The sequence below is a fragment of the Pleurodeles waltl genome, chromosome 2_2 (genome assembly GCF_031143425.1).
Source record: "Pleurodeles waltl isolate 20211129_DDA chromosome 2_2, aPleWal1.hap1.20221129, whole genome shotgun sequence".
NCBI lineage: Eukaryota > Metazoa > Chordata > Amphibia > Caudata > Salamandridae > Pleurodeles > Pleurodeles waltl.
The window spans coordinates 807848227-807863098 of record NC_090439.1 but is presented as its reverse complement, the minus strand read 5'-3'; the positions used below and the strand labels follow the sequence as shown (position 1 = coordinate 807863098).

The window sequence follows — 14872 nt, the reverse complement described above, 5'->3', positions numbered from 1 at the left end:
GCGGATATAAAGTTTAATAAAACTAACAGTTATAGAAAATCTAATAACTTAAAGCTAAAATACCAGTAATAGAAAGTGCATGCTGTGGTCGCATAGTCTCATCCTTTAGTGTGCAGTCCACGAACTCAGCCATGGCGGAAAGATTGCCTATACCAGGCTTCCCTGCAGGGTTAAGATTAAGTTAGCCACGTAAAAGACCAAGTAAAGCAGTACGCTATAGTAAGAACTGAGAGAAGAAGCAAAGATTTTCCTGTCTAGGCTATTACTCCAAAATCTGGCCCATAGTCTCAAGCTATGAAAGAGCTTTCCATGGGTGAAAAAGGTGCGGAAAGCACAGTAATATGCACAATAGTATGCTTTGAAGTTCGAACAGGGATACCCATTCTGACCTATCAGTCCAATGACTAGCTCAAAGTCTAATACTTTTGTCGGCCGTTCATGGGTGAGTAAGCCACTTTGTTAATGTTGTGTCTTTAGTGGCTGCCTCTCCCTCTCTTATTGCCGCTGCCTGGGATGATGTTTTCCCTGTGTTTGATAACCAGACTCCGAGGTAATGATATTTATCTTCAGTATCTATTGTTAGTGGACCAGGCTTCTACTCTCTTTGATGTTTTTTGGCCTGATGACCAAAGACCAGCACCTTGGTTTTTGCCGCATTCGACCTTAAATCATTCTTTTCATTGTATCTGTGTAGTATCTCCAAACCCTTTCTGGTCTGTGCAAGAAGCACCAGGTCATCTGCGTATTGTAATATCTGGAGCGGGTTTTCCCCAAATTTCGGGGGGAATGTGTTTCCTCTCAACAATTCTGGCCCCAAATCTGCTGTATACAGGTTGAAAAGGGTGGGTGCAATGACACAACCCTGTTTTAGTCCTTTATTGGTATAACATTTTTTGTTCACATGTAAGTTTGCGATCTTGATTTTCACCCAGGTGTCGGAGTATAATGTGATTATGGTGTTGAGGAGTTTCCCTGGTACCCACAATGCAGCTAGCTTCTTCCAGAGGATATGATGCACTACTCCATCAAATGCTGCACTATAGTCTATAATGGAAGCATAGAGCGGCTGGGCCGATGGTTTCAGTGCTTTCTGACCTAGATATGAGATGGCTAGCGCGTTGTCTAAGGTGGAAGAGCTAAGTCTAAAGCTGGTTTGGTGTATTGGTATGATCTTGTTTTCTGCGATCCAATTTTCCAGCTCTTGTAACAACGCCCTTGCATAGGCTTTGCCGTCCACATCCAGAAGGGCTATCAGCCTGTAGTTTTCCAGAAGATTGAAGTCTCCTTTTTTATAGATTGGGTGCAATATTGAGCCTTTCCATGCCTCTGGGACCACAGAATGATGTAAGCAGTAGTTGAAGAGGGTGCTCAAGGGTTTGGCCCAGTAGTCCTGGTCATCTCTGAATATGTACCCTGAGAGGCCATTTGGTCCCGGACATCTGTCCCTCCTGATGTTGCCGATAACTGTTTTTACTGATTTGATTGTGGTCTATAGTGCCTTATCTACAAGGCCATCCAGATCGTGTGGCCCCGTGGTGCTCAGGGCTGTGGAGTGTGTTGGGTCCGAGTAAAGACTGCCTACGTGGGATTCTCACAAGCTGGTCGATATAGCATTAACCTTACTTGTTGTTCCATGGAGTAAAGAACTGACATAGACCCAAAATTCTTCACTTTTACTCGGTGGTGATAATGCATGTAGGTGGATCCAGCATTCTTCAATCTCCTTTTGTTTCAACTCCCATATTGCTTTTTTACAGTCTTTCCTCACCAACCTCCTAAGAGCTTCCACTTCGGGAGATTTGTTCCTTCTGCAGTATGCTTCTGCCCATCTACATTTCCACTTACACTGTCTGTGTTCCCTAGTTGTTGTGAACCTGGCTATTTTCTGTCTTTAACTTCCTGCAGTCCCTTGGTGCGTAAAGCTACATAGTGACTCATGTAAATTCCTAACCTTATTTTCCCACTGGTCACTAGTTCTGCCTGTCCCACTTCCCAGGTTTAATGGGCCATTGACCTGCTTCCATAGATCGTATTTCCACTTTCTGGGCAAGCTCCATTAGATCCTTTTAGTCAGGAGGCATATCTTGGTTGATGATTGCAGTCCACTGGTTTTGTAGCATGGGAGCCTAGGTGGTTGGAGGTCAATCTCTATTTCTATGGGATTGTGATCACTCTCTGATCTTCCTATCACCTTATGGCATGCATATCTGTGTAGTAAAGCTGGACTTAAGAAGACGTAATCCAATGTGGATATATTTCTGAATGTAGGGATCAGTGAGCCTGCTACTGTATTACTGCAGTTGGACCTTCTCAGGTCATATTCCTTAAAAACGGTTTCTAGGGTTGATCTTATATCATCTCGAGGGAGCCCTACCTCCTGACCAAGGTGCCGAATGTTAAAGTCTACTGAAATTAGATGTTTGTGGTCTTGATATTCACTTAAGAACTCTTTAATAATTTCAGGATAGTTTTGACCTTGTATTCTTGTTTTCCCGCTTTGGATTTATATACAAATATATATATGAATCTCTGCCACTATTTGCCATTTGTTCTTTTCTGCAGAATCAACCTGCCCTTTGGCCAGATGGTGGCAGGTCGATGCCGAAGAAGCTGTTCTAGTTTTCTCTGGTCCACAGTCGACTAGGTAAGCATTGGAGCTAGGTGGGCTGCCAAGATTATTGAGGAAATAGTTTCTTTCTCTCCTTGTGGTATCTGCGGTGTCTGCCAGATCTAACAATTCACCTATTGCTGAGGCTTCCAGGCTGGAACTTATTGTGTCTCTAACACATCCCGGTGGACCATTCATGTGGTTTTGTTGGCCACAGTGTCATTGGATTCTCCTACTCCCCTTCTTGGTTTTGTCAAGTAGTTATGTATAAATTATGTCTATGTATTCAAAAAAATTAGTTTGAGTCCTGTCTTATGATCCTTCTGGGCTGTGGGCGATTGGGCAACTTTAGCATGCAGGCCCTTGTCTTTTCCATCTGGACAATTAATTTCTGTAGTGTCCGTAATTTCTGTAGCAATTACTTTGGTTACCTGGGGGCCTATGCTAGGACCAGTGGGGCTGCCTCCTTCTCTGCTTTTCTCCAATCCAAATTTGTTCATGCTTGAATAGTCAATTGTGAGCCCAAATGGAATGTGTTGTGCTATATCGGAATGCCTTCTCGTCTTTCTACGAGCCCTGCTGGTGGTAAAAATCCTATGTGCTGGTTTCCAGCAACCTCTGAATATTTTAAGGGCTCTATCTCCTTTCCAATTTTCTTGTTGATTCTGCACTATTTGTACCTTCGGCCCCAGTTTCCAACACTTCTGATTGCCAAGTGAAATTAGTGTTGGCAAAGGTATAGGGTTTATTGGTGGTTCTTCCAGCCTTGGTTCCTGTACTTGTTTCTGTATCTTCTGTGTCTCATGTGTCTGCCCTCCCTTCCAGAAGCGTCATGGGCCTGATCGATCTACTAGGCCTGCTGGTTGCGCAACTGGCTCATTTAGCTTGCTCAAGTAAGGATTTGCGGTGTTTAGTACATAATAGTAGACAGATATGTAGGAGTGGATTGAATCCAATTGATTCACTAGTGGTTCGCTAGTGATTTAATGGCCCTTTGCCACTCGCCTCTTGCTGCTTGCCTCTTGCCACCTCACCCTCGCAGTTGAGCACAATGAGCGCCGCCTCACCCCCTGCCACGCCCTCGACCCAGACCTTCTGTGCTATTGTTGCTTGTGGTCCTATTGATTCGGCGTTTGCTGCCACAGACCATAAGCAGGAAGGGCAAGGAGGGCACGAGCATGCTGCTACACCCTACGGGGTGCTCGGACAGTCTTATGGCCAGATGTAGCAAACACTTTGCGACTCGCAAACGGCAAAAATCGCCGTTTGCGAGTCGCAAATGCGTGTTTGCTATGTAGAAATGCATTTTGTGAGTCGGAACCGACTCGCAAAATGCATTTCCGAGTCGCAAATAGGAAGGGGTGTTCCCTTCCTATTTGCGAGTCGCAGTGGTATGCAATTCCATTTGCGACAGCGTACGCGGTCGCAAATGGAGTCGCAGTTACCATCCACTTGAAGTGGATGGTAACCCACTCGCAAACGGGAAGGGGTCCCCATGGGACACCTTCCCCTTTGTGACTGGACCCAAAATTATTTTTTCAGAGCAGGCAGTGGTCCAAGGGACCACTACCTGCCCTGAAAAAATCCGAAACAAAAGGTTTCGTTTTTTTTTCTAAGTGCAGCTCGTTTTCCTTTAAGGAAAACGGGCTACACTTGGAAAAAAAAAACTGCTTTATTGAAAAGCAGTCACGGACATGGAGGTCTGCTGTTCCCAGCAGGCCTCTGTTAGACTTTTCATCCTTGGCGTGGTCTCCCTTAACTTTTTGCCTCTGTTCCCCAGGTTGTTGATGTGTGCTGGACTCTGATTTTATTGTTTTTGTTACTCTGGGCACTTTACCACTGCTAACCAGTGCTAAAGTGCAAGTGCTCCTGTTTAAAATGTGTACGTAATTGGTTCTCCATGATTGGCATATTTGTTTTACTGTTAAGTCCCTAGTAAAGTGCACTAGAGGTGCCCAGGGCCTGTAAATCAAATGCTACTAGTGGGCCTGCAGCACTGGTTGTGCCACCCACATAAGTAGCTCTGTAATCATGTCTCAGACCTGCCACTGCAGTGTCTGTGTGTGTATTTGTACACTGTAAATTCGACTTGGCAAGTGTACCCACTTGCCAGGCCTAAACCTTCCCTTTTCTTACATGTAAGGCACCCCTAAGGTAGGCCCTAGGTAGCCCCAAGGGCAGGGTGCAGTGTATGGATAAGGTAGGACATATAGTAATGTGGTTTATATGTCCTGACAGTGAAATACTGCCAATTTCGTTTTTCACTGTTTCAAAGCCTGTCTCTCTCATAGGATAACATGGGTGCTACCTTTAAATATGATTAAAGTGTAGATTCCCCTAGAGAGTAGATGGACATGTGGAGTTTGGGGTCCCTGAACTCACAATTTAAAAATACATCTTTTAGTAAAGTTGATTTTAAGATTGTGCATTTGAAAATGCCACTTTTAGAAAGTGAGCATTTTCTTGCTTAAACCATTCTGTGACTCTGCCGTGTTTGTGGATTCCCTGTCTGGGTCAGTTTGACAGTTGGGTTGTTTTTCACCTCACACCAGACAGTGACACAAAGGGGGCTGGGGTGTAACCTGCATTTCCTGATTAGCCATCTCTGCTAGGAGGGAGGGGTGGAGTGGTCACTCTCATCTGAAAGGACTGTGCCTGCCTCTGACAATGCCGGCTCCAACCCCCTGCTGTGTGTCTGATGACTTGCCTGGGCAAGGCAGGATTTCACAAGTAGGTGTGAGTCCGCTTTGAAGAAAGGTGACTTCAAAGACTAAAATGGGTATAAGAAGGGCACCCAAATCTACAGACTTGAGAAACACTTCTGGAACCAAGAGGAACCTCTGCCTGGAGAAGAGCTGATAGCTGAGGAAGACGTGCTGCCCTGCCTGTGACTGTGCTTTGTGGAGCTTTCCTGCAGTGCTGCTTCTGCCAGAGTAAGAGGGCAAAGACTGGACTTTGTGTGCCTTCCATCTTGTGAAGAAATCTCCAAGGGCTTGATTTAGAGCTTGCCTCCTGTTGTTTGAAGTCTCAGGGACAACAAAGACTTCTCTCTGCCAGCACCTGGAGTCTCTGGAGAGACTCCTGCTCTGACAAGTGGTGCCCTATCCAGTCCCTGAGCCCTTGAAAGGAAAGCTGGTGGAAATCCAAGGAAATCGACTTCGGACGACTCCAGACCGACGCCGCTGCTGAATCCGGTAACGCCGCCTGCACCTGACGCCGTGACCTTCGCTGGAACGCGACACTCTTCGCAGGCCCGTCGCCGCAGCAGCCCCGCTGAAGTCCGCGACTCCGTGGAAGTCGCCGCACCACGGCGTGACCGACGCCGCTTGAAGTGCACGGATTCAACGTTTCGCACAGACGCCGCGATTCCTGACTTCGCGCCTCGGCTTGTTTTCACTCTTCACCAAAGGTACTGTACTTGGGGGTCTACACGACTCCGTGTCCGGCGCCGCTGGTGTCGGCTTGTTGGGAACGACTCCGTCACGACGCCGTGTTAACATCTCATTGAAGCATTTTTTGTTTCTAAGCTCTATTTTTGAGTTTAATCTTTAAAAATTCATAACTTGACTTGTGTATGTCGGATTTTTGTCGTTTTGGTCTTGTTTTGTTTAGATAAATATTTCCTATTGTTCTAAACCGGTGTTGTGTCATTTTGTAGTGTTTTCATTAAGTTACTGTGTGTGTTGGTATAAATACTTTACACCTAGCGCTCTGAAGTTAAGCCTACTGCTCTGCCAAGCTACCAAGGGGGTAAGCAGGGGTTAGCTGAGGGTGATTCTCTTTTACCCTGACTAGAGTGAGGGTCCTTGCTTGAACAGGGGGTAACCTGACTGTCAACCAAAGACCCCATTTCTAACATTGGTGATCAGCGGTTGGGATTTGGACTTGTATTTGTACTTGACATACAGTGATTAAGTGTACACTACTGTTTTGAGTTCAGACCACTACGTGACCACATACTGCTAGTCTTGTGATTTTTGTTTTTCTCTATTTGGACTGTTTTTGCTCTGCATTCAGTTTCCTTTTTCGCTGATCCGGTGATTGACTTTTCTGGAACTTCATTTGAGAACTTGCTTTTCTGCATTTGGAACTTTGCACTCTTTTAACCTTTTATCATGTCTCTACTTGGAGATGCACCAGTTGAAGCTGTTTTTGACCTGAAGCAATTGGATAGTTATAACAAGGCTCAGCTAAAGCAGTTTTGTAAAAATTTTGGTTGTCCCATTAAGAGCTCTTCCAAGAAGGATGAGCTGAAAAAGGCGCTGAGGGCCTGGGTGACAACCAGAAGCACTGGAGGGCACACTGAGGATGAGGATGAGGAGGGAGAGCAATCAGTACATAATGGTATATTGGGGGGGGCTGTTATTCCCAGGGAAAGAGTCTCTAGGGCAAGTAGCAGTGTATCCTCCAAGGGTCTGACACCTGAAGAGTTACAGGACAGACAGGCAGAAAGGGAGTACCAATTGGAGCAGAGGAGGCTAGCCCTTGAGGAGAGGAAGTTAGCAATGGCTCATGAGCTTAGCTTGAAAGAGATGGATCATAGAAGCCAGTCCAGTAGAGATGGTGGCAGCAATCCTACAGTGCAGCCTGAGAGAAGGGTACACATCCCAAAAGACCTTGTGAGGGATTATAAGAGGGAGGATGATATCTACTTGTGGTTCAAGGGTTATGAGTCAGCTCTCCACATGAACCTGGTCCCTGAAGCTCATTGGGGGGCAGCCCTGTGGAAGCATTTTGAGGCAGAGGGGAGGGACACACTGACGGCCTTAGGGGATGCTCAGAGTCTCACCTACCCTGTCATGAAGGAGGCCTTACTCACCAGGTATGGTCTCACCCCTGAGCAGTACAAGGAGAAGTTTAGATCCTACAAGAGAAAGGAATCCCAAACATAGTTGGAATGTGTTGATTCTTTTTGCAGGTCACTGGATGGTTGGGTGAAGGGCAGTAAGGTAAACACGTATGAGGGGCTTTACAATTTAATTGCTTGGGAGCACTTGTACAGTTTATGTTTTCCAGAGCTGCGCCAGCACCTCATTGACAGCAAGCTGACTGACCCCAGGAAGCTTGCGCAGGAAGCGGACCGCTGGGAGAGCACCAGGGTCCAAAAGAGGTATGGGGGAGACCACGCCAAGGGTGGGCAGGGTCCCTCTCAGAAGAAAGGGGGGGGTAAGGGCAAACAGGGGGAGTTCTCTAAAGGGCCCCAAACTGATTCCCAGGGTAAGGATTCCCAACCCCCCATTGAAAAGAAGCCATGGTTGTCCAAAGGGAAGCCAGTGGCAGGTGGTCCCCCACGTAAGTGCTATGCATGTGACCAGGTGGGTCATGTGAGGGGGGACCCCAAATGCCCCAAAAGTACACCGGCACCCACTGGTGCACCGTCCCAGGGTTTGGCCAGTGTAGCGCTTGGGGAGGAGTTGGTTTCAGGTGGGTGGGAACCAGCAGAAATGACCCTTGTCTCACTAGGGGACAGTGAGATGGTCCAGAGAAACCTAGTGCCTGATAACACTAAGAAGTAAAGGCAATGGGTGACCATCAATGGACAGAGGGTGGAGGCTCTGAGAGACACAGGAGCCAGTGTGACTACAGTGAGGAGTCACCTGGTGTCTGAAGAGCAGATTGATCCCCGGGTACTTCACCAAGTAGTTGCGGTAGACAACTCTGAGCGCCTCTGCAGAGTGGCGCAGGTTCCCTTTGAATGGGGGGGGCGTCTAAGGTTCCTGGAAAGTAGCTGTGAGTCCAACCATGCCTGTTGATTGTTTGCTAGGTAACGACCTGGAGGATTCCCCTTGGAAGGAGGTGGAACACAGGTCTCACTTGGAGATGTTGGGTCTGCCTGGGTGGGTATGTGTATCCACCCGGTCTATGGCAGCCAATCAGGTTAGTCAAGAGCCCCTGGAGCCTGAAACAGTGGCCCAGGGGACCGCCAAGAAGAGGAAGGGCAGGGGGCGCGGGAAACCGGCCCCGAGGTTCCCACGGTCCGGGAGGAGGCGGAGCCTGAGGGTGACGCCCCGGAACCTACAGGGGAGCAGGTGGCTGAACTGGGGGAGGTCCCTGAGCTGTCGCAGTGGCAGCAGGAAGAGGGACCCACCAGGGAAGCATTCTGCACAGCGCAGAAGGAGTGCCCTACTCTTGAGGGGCTGCGACAGCAGGCTGCAGCCCAGGCGGCTGGCGAGGCGCCAGGTACTCACCTGATTTATTGGGAGGATGGCCTCCTGTACAGTGAGCCTAAGGTTCCTGAGCCTGGGTCAGCTCGTATGCTGGTGGTACCCCAGTGCTTCAGGGCCTTCCTACTGGGTTTGGCTCATGATGTGCCTTTGGCAGGACACCTAGGGCAGGACAAGACCTATAAGAGGCTTGTCTCCCACTTTTACTGGCCCTTGATGCACAAGCAGTCAGCTGCTTATTGTAGGTCTTGTCAGACTTGTCAGGCAAGTGGCAAGAGTGGGGGGAAATGCAAAGCTCCCCTCCAACCTTTACCTGTAGTCAGTACTCCCTTTGAAAGGGTAGGAATTGACATTGTGGGGCCTCTGGATCCCAAGACAGCCATGGGCAACAGGTTCATCCTGGTCTTGGTGGACCATGCCACGCGGTACCCAGAAGCCATTCCTCTAAGGACGGTCACTGCCCCCGTGGTGGGACGTGCCTTGATGGGGGTTTTTACCCGCATGGGGTTCCCCAAGGAGGTGGTATCTGATAGAGGTACAAACTTCATCTCCACTTATATGAAGCCTCTGTGGAAGGTGTGTGGGGTAACCTACAAGTTCACCACCCCTTACCACCCCCAAAGTAATGGTCTGGTTGAGAGATTCAACCGCACCTTGAAAGGCATGATTCAGGGCCTGTCAGAGCCCTTGAGGCGTAAGTGGGACGTCCTCTTGCCATGCCTTCTGTTCGCTTACAGGGAGGTGCCTCAAAAGGGACTTGGCTTTAGCCCCTTTGAGCTCATCTATGGCCACCCTGTGAGGGGACCGCTCAGTCTGGTGAAGGAGGCTTTGGAGAAAGCTCCTAGCAAACCACCCCAGGATGTATTTAGCTACATGCTGGCACTAAGAAACCAGACTGCCCGCTTCAGGAGTCTCGCTCAGGAGAACCTGGAAGCAAGCCAGGAGGATATGAAACGGTGGTACGACCAGAATGCCACTCTGGTTGAGTTTCAGCCTGGACAAAAAGTGTGGGTTATGGCACCAGTGGAGCCTAGGGCTCTCCAAGATAAGTGGACTGGGCCTTTTGAGGTGGTGGAAAGAAAGAGCGAGGTCACCTATCTGGTAGACTTGCAATCCCCCAGGAACCCTTTGAGGGTCCTACATGTCAACCGCCTCAAACCACACTTCGAGCGAACTGAGCTATCCATGCTCCTAGCGACAGATGACGGGGTGGAGGAAGAGAGTGAGCCTCTTCCTGACCTCCTGTCTGCAGGAGAGAAAGATGGGTCTGTGGAGGGAGTGATCCTCTCCCCCTCCCTGACTGAGGAACAGCAGAGGGACTGTCGCCATGTGCTGGGACAGTTTGCCTCGCTGTTTTCCCTGATCCCAGGAGTCACACACCTGTGCACACATGATGTGGACACTGGGGACAGTACACCTGTTAAACATAAGGTTTACAGGGTGACTGACAGGGTCAGGGCTTGCATTAAGGAGGAAGTCTCCAAAATGTTAACCCTAGGGGTTATTGAGCACTCAAGCAGTCCTTGGGCCAGCCCAGTGGTCTTGGTCCCAAAGGCTGCTGCTCCTGGTGCCACTCCAGAACTTAGGTTCTGTGTGGACTACCGGGGTCTCAATGCGGTCAGCAAGACTGACGCACAACCCATCCCCCGAGCTGATGAGCTCATTGATCGGTTAGGAGCTGCCAAGTACCTCAGTACGTTTGATTTAACATCTGGGTACTGGCAGATTGCCTTAACTGAGGGGGCAAAGGAGAGGTCAGCATTCTCTACCCCAGATGGGCACTTCCACTTCAATGTGATGCCCTTTGGGATGAGGAACGCCCCTGCCACCTTTCAGAGGTTGGTCAACCAGGTGTTGGCAGGACTGGATGAGTTCAGTGCTGCCTACCTGGATGACATTGCTGTGTTTAGTTCCACATGGGAGGAACACCTGCAACACCTCTGGAGAGTGTTAGAGGCCCTGCAGAAGGCAGGCCTCACTATTAAGGCGAGCAAGTGCCAAATAGGGCAGGGTTCTGTGGTGTACTTAGGACACCAGGTGGGGAGTGGCCAGGTGGCACCCCTACAGCCTAAGATTGATACGATTCTGGCTTGGGAGCCTCCCAAGACCCAGACTGAAGTGAGAGCCTTTTTAGGTCTCACAGGATATTACCGGAGGTTTGTTAAGGGATATGGTACCATTGTTACCCCCTTAACTGAGTTGACTTCTAAGAAGCAACCCAAGAAAGTGATCTGGACAGAGGCTTGCCAGAACGCTTTTGATGCCCTGAAGGCTGCCATGTGCACAGCACCTGTGCTGCAGGCACCTGACTACTCCAAGGAGTTTGTTGTGCAAACAGACGCCTCAGAGCATGGTATTGGAGCAGTACTCTCACAGCTTAATGAAGAGGGCCTAGATCAACCCATAGCCTTCATTAGCAGGAGTTTACTACCCAGGGAACGTAGGTGGAGTGCCATAGAACGCGAAGCGTTTGCTGTGGTCTGGGCACTGAAGAAGCTAAGACCCTACTTGTTTGGGACTCACTTCCGAGTTCAGACCGACCACAGGCCCCTCAGATGGTTAATGCAGATGAGGGGTGAGAATCCAAAACTGTTGAGGTGGTCCATTTCCCTACAGGGGATGGACTTTACGGTGGAACATCGTCCTGGTACAGAACACGCCAATGCTGATGGTCTGTCCAGGTTCTTCCGCCTTAGTGATGAGAACTCCCATGAGGTTGGGTAGTTGCTCCCCACTTTTAGCTGGGGGGGGGACACGTGTTAGACTTTTCATCCTTGGCGTGGTCTCCCTTAACTTTTTGCCTCTGTTCCCCAGGTTGTTGATGTGTGCTGGACTCTGATTTTATTGTTTTTGTTACTCTGGGCACTTTACCACTGCTAACCAGTGCTAAAGTGCAAGTGCTCCTGTTTAAAATGTGTACGTAATTGGTTCTCCATGATTGGCATATTTGTTTTACTGTTAAGTCCCTAGTAAAGTGCACTAGAGGTGCCCAGGGCCTGTAAATCAAATGCTACTAGTGGGCCTGCAGCACTGGTTGTGCCACCCACATAAGTAGCTCTGTAATCATGTCTCAGACCTGCCACTGCAGTGTCTGTGTGTGTATTTTTACACTGTAAATTCGACTTGGCAAGTGTACCCACTTGCCAGGCCTAAACCTTCCCTTTTCTTACATGTAAGGCACCCCTAAGGTAGGCCCTAGGTAGCCCCAAGGGCAGGGTGCAGTGTATGGATAAGGTAGGACATACAGTAATGTGGTTTATATGTCCTGACAGTGAAATACTGCCAATTTTGTTTTTCACTGTTGCAAAGCCTGTCTCTCTCATAGGATAACATGGGTGCTACCTTTAAATATGATTAAAGTGTAGATTCCCCTAGAGAGTAGATGGACATATGGAGTTTGGGGTCCCTGAACTCACAATTTAAAAATACATCTTTTAGTAAAGTTGATTTTAAGATTGTGCATTTGAAAATGCCACTTTTAGAAAGTGAGCATTTTCTTGCTTAAACCATTCTGTGACTCTGCCGTGTTTGTGGATTCCCTGTCTGGGTCAGTTTGACAGTTGGGTTGTTTTTCACCTCACACCAGACAGTGACACAAAGGAGGCTGGGGTGTAACCTGCATTTCCTGATTAGCCATCTCTGCTAGGAGGGAGGGGTGGAGTGGTCACTCTCATCTGAAAGGACTGTGCCTGCCTCTGACAATGCCGGCTCCAACCCCCTGCTGTGTGTCTGATGACTTGCCTGGGCAAGGCAGGATTTCACAAGTAGGTGTGAGTCCCCTTTGAAGAAAGGTGACTTCAAAGACTAAAATGGGTATAAGAAGGGCACCCAAATCTACAGACTTGAGAAACACTTCTGGAACCAAGAGGAACCTCTGCCTGGAGAAGAGCTGATAGCTGAGGAAGACGTGCTGCCCTGCCTGTGACTGTGCTTTGTGGAGCTTTCCTGCAGTGCTGCTTCTGCCAGAGTAAGAGGGCAAAGACTGGACTTTGTGTGCCTTCCATCTTGTGAAGAAATCTCCAAGGGCTTGATTTAGAGCTTGCCTCCTGTTGTTTGAAGTCTCAGGGACAGCAAAGACGTCTCTCTGCCAGCACCTGGAGTCTCTGGAGAGACTCCTGCTCTGACAAGTGGTGCCCTATCCAGTCCCTGGGCCCTTGAAAGGAAAGCTGGTGGAAATCCAAGGAAATCGACTTCGGACGACTCCAGACCGACGCCGCTGCTGAATCCGGTAACGCCGCCTGCACCTGACGCCGTGACCTTCGCTGGAACGTGACACTCTTCGCAGGCCCGTCGCCGCAGCAGCCCCGCTGAAGTCCGCGACTCCGTGGAAGTCGCCGCACCAAGTCGTGACCGACGCCGCTTGAAGTGCACGGATTCAACGTTTCGCACAGACGCCGCGATTCCTGACTTCGCGCCTCGGCTTGTTTTCACTCTTCACCAAAGGTACTGTAGTTGGGGGTCTACACGACTCCGTGTCCGGCGCCGCTGGTGTCGGCTTGTTGGGAACGACTCCGTCACGACGCCGTGTTAACATCTCATTGAAGCATTTTTTGTTTCTAAGCGCTATTTTTGAGTTTAATCTTTAAAAATTCATAACTTGACTTGTGTATGTCGGATTTCTGTCGTTTTGGTCTTGTTTTGTTTAGATAAATATTTCCTATTTTTCTAAACCGGTGTTGTGTCATTTTGTAGTGTTTTCATTAAGTTACTGTGTGTGTTGGTACAAATACTTTACACCTAGCGCTCTGAAGTTAAGCCTACTGCTCTGCCAAGCTACCAAGGGGGTAAGCAGGGGTTAGCTGAGGGTGATTCTCTTTTACCCTGACTAGAGTGAGGGTCCTTGCTTGAACAGGGGGTAACCTGACTGTCAACCAAAGACCCCATTTCTAACAGCCTCCATCCCCGTGAGTGCCCTGAGTCGCTATGGGGTCGCAAATTGCGACCCACCTCATTAATATTAATGAGGTGGGTCTTTGCGACCCCATAGCGACTCGCAGAAGGTGTCTGAGACACCTTTCTGCATAGCAAATTGCGACTTGCAATTTGCGAGTCGCACGGACTCGCAAATTGCAAGTCGCAATTTGCTTCTTTCCTACATCTGGCCCTAAGTGAGCTTGAGTGGATGAATGGATGAAAAATGCCCGCTACTGTTGGATCCTGAAGGTCCTATAAATCAATGCTCAGTTGTTAAATTGGTGTAGGATTGAAGCTGGAGTTGAGATAGGAGCCCCTCACATCTGGCTCACGTTTGGCTCCCACTGCCTCGGGAGTCTTGCAACCACACTCTGATGTTGAGCGGGTCTCACTGGTTCTCCTCCACAAGCCGTACTCAGACCTGGATGGGCCGCCTTCATGGGGGACCGGGGCTCTCCCTTAGCAGCAGCCACCTATGGCTGCTGGCTTGCACTAACAGTGCACTAACAATTCTGGCCTGCTGTGGTGCTATGGTGCTGTGGTGCTGCAGTGCTTGTGGTGTCCAAATGTCCAGCTGCGCTCAGTAGTATTCAGCACTGTGCAACTTAGCGAGCGCTCCTCTTGCCTTGTTAGATTGCCTTGTTGAAATACTTCTCTTGGTCCAAGTCCTAGTCCAAACCCAAATACTGGTCTCTCAGGACCGGCGCTGCCCCCTCTAGCCCCCTCCTACCTTCTCTGCCACCCGCTCTCCTCCTATGCCTCCGTTCACCACCCACACTCACCTGCCTCACTGTACTCCTCTGGGAGAAGATAGAGGGAGAGGGGAGGGAGCGGTAAAGGAGGGAAGAAGGGAGCTAAGATTCAGGGATGAGGCTGGTTCACTTGCCGGAGGAGATCAGGCGGGTCAGGACAAGACAGGATGGTTAGGACAGGTCGGGCCTGCACTTACTTGCTGCAATGGTGCAGTGGGCTCTGACTTGGTTCTGGCTTGGTTCAGTGTGGCTGACATGTGGCGTAGAACCACCGTGGGCCGAGTGGGTGGAGCGGGGCCCGCGTCTTCAGCTCTCCCGCACTCCTACGCTTCTGCTCCCTCCGCTGCTTGTCCCGCTTGCACAACCTGCAGCCCGCTGTGGGTTGCTACTGCACCTGGGCTGGGCTGTGCGAGCGGGTGGATTCGGGACTGAGT

At 49.4% G+C, this 14872-nt stretch overlaps 1 protein-coding gene across 1 annotated transcript in view; it reads right to left on the bottom strand.

Moving 5' to 3' along the window:
* The window catches only part of ATP6V0D2 (ATPase H+ transporting V0 subunit d2), a 56749-nt gene that overhangs the window by 19434 nt on the left and 22443 nt on the right, over nucleotides 1-14872 (bottom strand). The window lies entirely within an intron of this gene.